Below are 6,000 nucleotides of genomic sequence, written 5' to 3' on the forward strand. Positions count from 1 at the left end.
ATGTATTATGGTCACTAAAAATAGCACATTCACTATTTTAAAGTACCAAAATATTATAGAGAAGGAATTAATTAAATTGGTAGTCACTATGAACATTAACTAGCATTTTTCTCCATAATAACTGGTCACGTTCAGTTTCATTAGCATAGGAAGAATTCCTACCTTCTTGAGCAATAATTACACATAAAAATTAAATCACGATTAAGAACAACATTTGACACTCTTTGATAGAAGCATAAAGAAAAAGTAGTCTAGGGTTTTTATGTTTAATCTCTCCAATCAGTGTTATGTATGTGTTTAAAATTTTTTAAATATATATTTAAAAGATAAGTAGTTTCTGTTTCTAAAAACTTAAAATAATTTGAACTAAGAAGCTAAACCCCACATCCTCAATACCAAACCACAAAACTGAGGTTTTTCTTTTTAAAAGTATGCTTACAAGTTACATAAAAACTACCCTACTGTTTATATGATAGTTTTCTTTCCTACAATGTTCTACACAGAAATATACAGTTCTTCTACTGCCAAGATATTTCCAGATAAAACAAAAACAATACACTATTCTTACCTTTTCCCAAATAACATAAAAATATCAGTATTTAGGACATATATGAATTCAAAAATTGTTAATATTCTCTAATTGTTTTCAAAACTTTTACCAGATTCTTATTCCCTTCCCCCCAAAAAAAGTCCAACTTTATTTGCTTAGTTAAAACAAGCATCTTAGTGATGCAGAAACAGTCTTTGTGGGAAATACCAGATGGTATTTTTTAATATTAATGTTTACCTCTTTGATTATGAGTATTTGAAAAAAAATGACCAAAATCATTCAAAAGATCCTTGTAGAGTTTTATTTGGACATTGAATGAATCCATACTAGCACAGGATTAAGGGTACACATGCAAATAATCCATGATTCCATAGCTGCAATACTCAGATTTCTAAGGTAAAATTTAAAAATCATTTAAGTAAGTCATTTTCAATCCCCCCCCAAAAAAAAATTTTTGCTGAAACTTTGAGAAACAAAAAACAATTTACTCCAAAATAGGTAACCATTTTAAAAGTTAGCTCCATTTTTAAACATCTGTTCCAGAGCTTACTGGTGTTATCTACCAGGCTCCCATACAGACACTAAGGATTAATGAAATTATATTTGCAGATTACTTTGAGTTTTAAATTTACTAACAACTGGTATTTCACTGAAATATTTATTGTGATAGAGATGGTTCCCAATTGCCTTTACTTGCACTGATAGATGAGATTCATTTCATTTTGCTTTAAAAAAAAAAAACATCAAAAACTTTAGGAAGGAGAGCCCAAGCATTTACCTACTTAGATGTGATGTTGCTTTGACCCTCTCCCGTTCCTGGCCCTTATCTCAGATAAATCTTTCCCCAGCAAAACCAAGGCCTACTTCCTACATACTGCTCAATGGATATCAGGCACACCTTTATGAAGAATAAAGTGAAATCTCCCCTAATCCACTCCTCTTCCCCACAAATCAGTTCCTAATTTGTGAGAAACCCATAGGACCCAGAAGCATGCTAGCCCTCCAAAGAGGAAAAGCCCAGAGGGTTTCAGTAAGTGAATATGTATGTGTCTCTTTTTCCTGGATGCTAGTGTCTGGAGAGTGTGCCTCTTTCTACTCTAGCTGTAGGTAGGATATGAGAGTCTACAAATACAAGGGCCTCTACAGATACAAAGTCCTTTACAATCTTCTTTTAAGGTTCCAAGAAGCAAAAGGGGGAGGAGGGAGACAGGGTCTTCGACTAAGAGTTGCAATCTTAGAACATACTCTCCCTAAAATCTGATATATTTGTAAATGGGGAGGGGGGAGGGGAGAAGTAGACTAGCTCTTCAGCAAGGAGGGCTAATCATTTTGGGCCACCTCTCTGTAAGGGAAGAGGGGCTGGGGAAAAGAAATTCATTCCCTCTAATGGGGGGGGGGAGCGGGGGGAGGGGAAGGAGTCTCTCCTGTAACAGGGCCTGGAAGGAAGCCAAGAGAGGAGGAAGGCTCTCCCCTGTAAGAAAGGTAGGAAATGAGAAAGGGGGGTGCTCTCCCCTCTAAAGAAAGCTGAGAGACAGTTTTCCTTTCTAATAGAAAAAAAGTCTCCCCTCTGACGGGGTGCTGAAAGCGAGGAATGCTTCCCTCTAACAGAAGCTAGGAAAGCGAGAGTGGAGCCCCCCCCCCCGACTTAGGAGCTAGAGAAAAAAAAGAGATGATCTCCCTTCAGTAAGGGCCCGAAGCGAAAGGGGGGGGGTGGCCTTCACCCTAAAGACGACGGGGCGGGGGGTTGTCTTCCCTTTAATAGCGTCTGGAAGAGAGAAGTTTCCTTTCTAACGGGGGCTAGAACGGAGGAGTCTTTTCTCCAACGGGAACAAGAGAAAGGGAGGGATCTCCTTTCTAACGGGGTCTGCGGGGGAGGAAGGGGACCCCCCCCCTTAAGGGTGATGCCTGAAAGGAAAGGGGGCTTTCCTTCCTAATGGGAGCTGGAAGAATAGAAAAGGCCTCCCCTTTTAACAGGGTCTAGGAGAAAAGGGAGGTTTCCCCCTTCACACAGGAATTGGAAAGAAAGGGGGTCTCCCCCCCCATGGGGGTTGAAGAGAAGGGAGAAGGTCGTCCCTCTGACGAAGGCTGAGAGAAGGGAGGGTCTCGCCCGTAACGCGGGCTGGAGGGGAGAAAGGGGTCTGCCCTCTAACGTAGGCTATAAGGGAGGGGGGTGGGGGAACGGAGGGATGAGAGGTCTCCTCTCTAACGGGTGGTAGAAGGGAGAAGGGAATGGTCTCCCCTCTAATGGAGGCTGAGAGAAGGGAGGGTCTCTAACGGAGGCTGGAGGAGAGAAAGGGGTCTCCCCTCTAATGGGGGCTGGGAGGATGGAGGCACCCCCTCTGACGAGGGTTGGGAGAAGGGGGAGAAATCTCCCCACTAACGGGGACCGGAGAAGATAAGGGGTCTCTCCTCTATCGGGAGCTAGAGGAGAGAAAGGGATCTCTCTATTAACATGGGTAGGAGGGAAGAAACAGGGGGGGGGGGCTCTCTCCGGGGGGCGGGGCCCTCTCCCCAGAGCGCTTCGTGGCACGGGGGAGGGAGGGGGTAAGGAGGGGGGAGGGAGGCGGGGAAACCAACCTCCCCGCAGTCGCCGGCGCAGTCGCAGTCGAAGGGGGCCGAGGGGCCTTCCGAGGGGTCTCGGGGGAAGCGGAGGGGGGGGGTAGGGGGGAGTGGTAGGGCTCAGGAGGTCCGCAGCGCGGGCCTCCCCGTCCTTAACGTGTGGCCGCCTCAGCCAAGGGGAAAAGAAGCCTGCCGACTGCCCAACCGATACTAACCCCTCCTCGGGCCACAGCCGGCCGTTCGCACCGCTCCCGCGCCTCGCTCTGCTGCCGCTGCGCCGCCGCCGCCGAGGCTGCTGCTACCGCTGCTGCCTCCTCAGCGCCTCTCTGGCCTCTCTCGCTCTGTTTGTTTTTGTTTTGTTCTACCCAGTAACACGGGGGCGAGAGGGCCGCGCTGATTGGCCGGAGCGCGGGAGCAGGTTGTCCAATGAAAGAGCGGCAGAGCGAGGAGCGAAGGAGAAGAGGGGAGGGAAAGAAGAGAACTGGTCGCGAGAGAAGGTTCCGTAGGCGCATGCGTGTCTCGCTTCTCTGGAAGGGAGGAAAGGAAAAGGAGAGGGAAAGGGAGGAAAAAGGGCGGGGGCAGGGAATGAAAACTAGCTCCTGGAGGAACTACGGGGTGGAGGAGGAAGAGGTGCAGGCGACGGACGTACAATGGACCAACAAATTGACCTCTGAATAAATTTCCTTGCCCTTTTCATTTAAAAGTTCCCCACGACTTGCTATTTTTTGCTGTATCTCCAGCGTCCTCCCCTTTCCTTCTCATCCTGTTCTCAATATAGCCCCAAATAACCGGCAGCCTCTTGTCTTCTCTTTTCTACACAGAAAAGTATCCTCTGACTACCTCTAACCCTCCTTTGCAGCTCTCCGGGCCTCAGTTTCTGCAATGATAAATGAGGGGGCTGAACTAGAAAACGAATAAGATCCCTAAACCTATGATTTGATGATTCCTTTAGCAACCGCAGACAAAGAAAACACCACACTTCCTTTTCTCCTTTCATGGGGAATCACAGAATCTTAGCCCTGGAAGGAAACTTGAGAGCAATCCTTTGAATTCATAATTACATAAGGATAGATACATAAAGTCATAGTTTTGTTTTGTTTTGTTTTTCTAGATAGGAAGAATCTTAAAAATCGTCTATGCTTTACTCCTTCATTTAATAAAAGTATCTAAAAACCAAGTACCAAAAAAGAATTGATTGGCTCAGGATCACATAGCAGGTTATTAGCAGAGCAGGAAATAGGACGGGGGTCTCTTGGTTTCCAGGCCAAGTTCTATTCCCATCATACCGGGATGCTTCACTTTTGGTCATGTCTAGAACAGTCTTGGAATTGGACATGGCGTCATGTTCGTTTGCAACTAGGCTAGTGCAGCTAGATCGTAGGGTGCATAAAGGAGAGGGAACAGATTGGAAAGGTAGGAAGGGACAGGATTAGGAAGAGCTTTAAAAGCCAAGAAGAGAACTTTATATTTTACTCTAGAGGTAATAGGAAATTACTGGAGTTCACTGAGTAGGGAAGTGACATAATGAGACCTGCACTTTAGAAAAATCATTTTGGCAGCTGAGTGAAATTCTGATGGATTGAAATGGGGAGAGTTTTGAGGAAGGGAAACCAGTTAGAGAGGTACTAAAAGCGTCCAGGCAAGAGGTGCTCGGGGTTGTAGCTGCATAAGTGGAGAGCAGGCTGATACAACAAATGATGTGAAGGTAGAAATGAAAAGACTGGGCAACAAATCAGATGTGTGGAGAGTGGCACTGTGCTTTTCATCCCAAGTGACCGGGAGGATAGTGATGCCCTCTCAAGTGAAATGGGCTTAGGGGAAAAGATAATGAGTTTTACTTGGGGAGAAAAGAAAATGAGTTGTTTTAGACATTGGCTATGTGAAGGATGGATCAAAGTGGGAAGAATCTTGAGACAGGGAAATTAATCAGGAGGCTCTTGCAGTAGTCCATAAAATTAGGAGATTGGGCTATAAAATCTCTAAATTCCTATCCTATTTTAGCACTGTTTGATTCTATGCATTCCTAGTGTGGGATAAAAACTGGGTCTTAAATTTCACTGGAAGATTTCACATTTTATGACTTTCTCATTTGACCTGGGACCTTTCTCCTTTTGTAAGACAAAAAGAGAACAATGTGCCCAATCTACCATTACAAAGGCACATTGCATATTTGTTGGTGAAGGGAGGGAAGCTAAGTTAATGTTGCTAAATTACTTGGAAATGCTCAAATGAAAGGATAAGAAATAAGAATTGTTAATACCATCCTTGGAACAGCTCAAATGACATTTTTTCCCCAATACCTCTTTCACTGAAGCAAATCCTGGTTTGAGAAAGTAAGGTACTTCAATAGCCATTCCTTTGTCCTTAGCCCACTTTTTGTTCTTTTCCTAAACTGTCTCCCATGGCAGTCTCATAGATCATTAGAGCTGGAAGGGAATTTAAAGATCATCTAGCCTAACTTCATTTTACAAATGAAGAAAAAGAAGGCTTGAAGAACTGAAGGGATTTACCTACATACAGTCACAAAGTTAGTAAAAGGCATAGCAGTGATTCATATCTAGCTCTGCTAGCTTCACTGGGTTTCATTGAACTGCCTTCAACCATCACCTGTATGCCACATTCTCCTAATTCAATTACATAAACATAGTGTTTCCCTACCCCACACCAGACACCCTGCTAGAAGCTGAGGATACAAAGATAAAAGCAATATAGTTCCTGCCCTCAAGAAGCTTATATTCTATTAGCAGGATACAACATTCCCATACAAATAAATGACGAGAGTTTGTGATCATCTGTACCTCCCTCCCTGACTTCTTTCCTAAGTTCTAGACTGTCATGGCCCACTACCTAAAGGATATCCCACTAATGCCTCATACTCAAAACTAAACTTA

At 44.3% G+C, this 6,000-nt stretch overlaps 1 protein-coding gene across 2 annotated transcripts in view; it reads right to left on the reverse strand.

Moving 5' to 3' along the window:
• The window catches only part of PDCD4 (programmed cell death 4), a 31,178-nt gene extending 27,697 nt beyond the window's left edge, over positions 1 to 3,481 (reverse strand). The window contains exon 1 of one of the 2 annotated variants that reach the window (XM_043985367.1): positions 3,325 to 3,481. The gene's annotated coding sequence lies outside the window, so the exon portion shown is untranslated. The remainder of the gene's footprint in view (positions 1 to 3,324) is intronic. The other variant, XM_043985366.1, reaches the window with a different exon arrangement.
• Between the last annotated feature and the right edge of the window lie 2,519 nt (positions 3,482 to 6,000).

This window comes from Dromiciops gliroides, chromosome 2 (genome assembly GCF_019393635.1).
Source record: "Dromiciops gliroides isolate mDroGli1 chromosome 2, mDroGli1.pri, whole genome shotgun sequence".
NCBI lineage: Eukaryota > Metazoa > Chordata > Mammalia > Microbiotheria > Microbiotheriidae > Dromiciops > Dromiciops gliroides.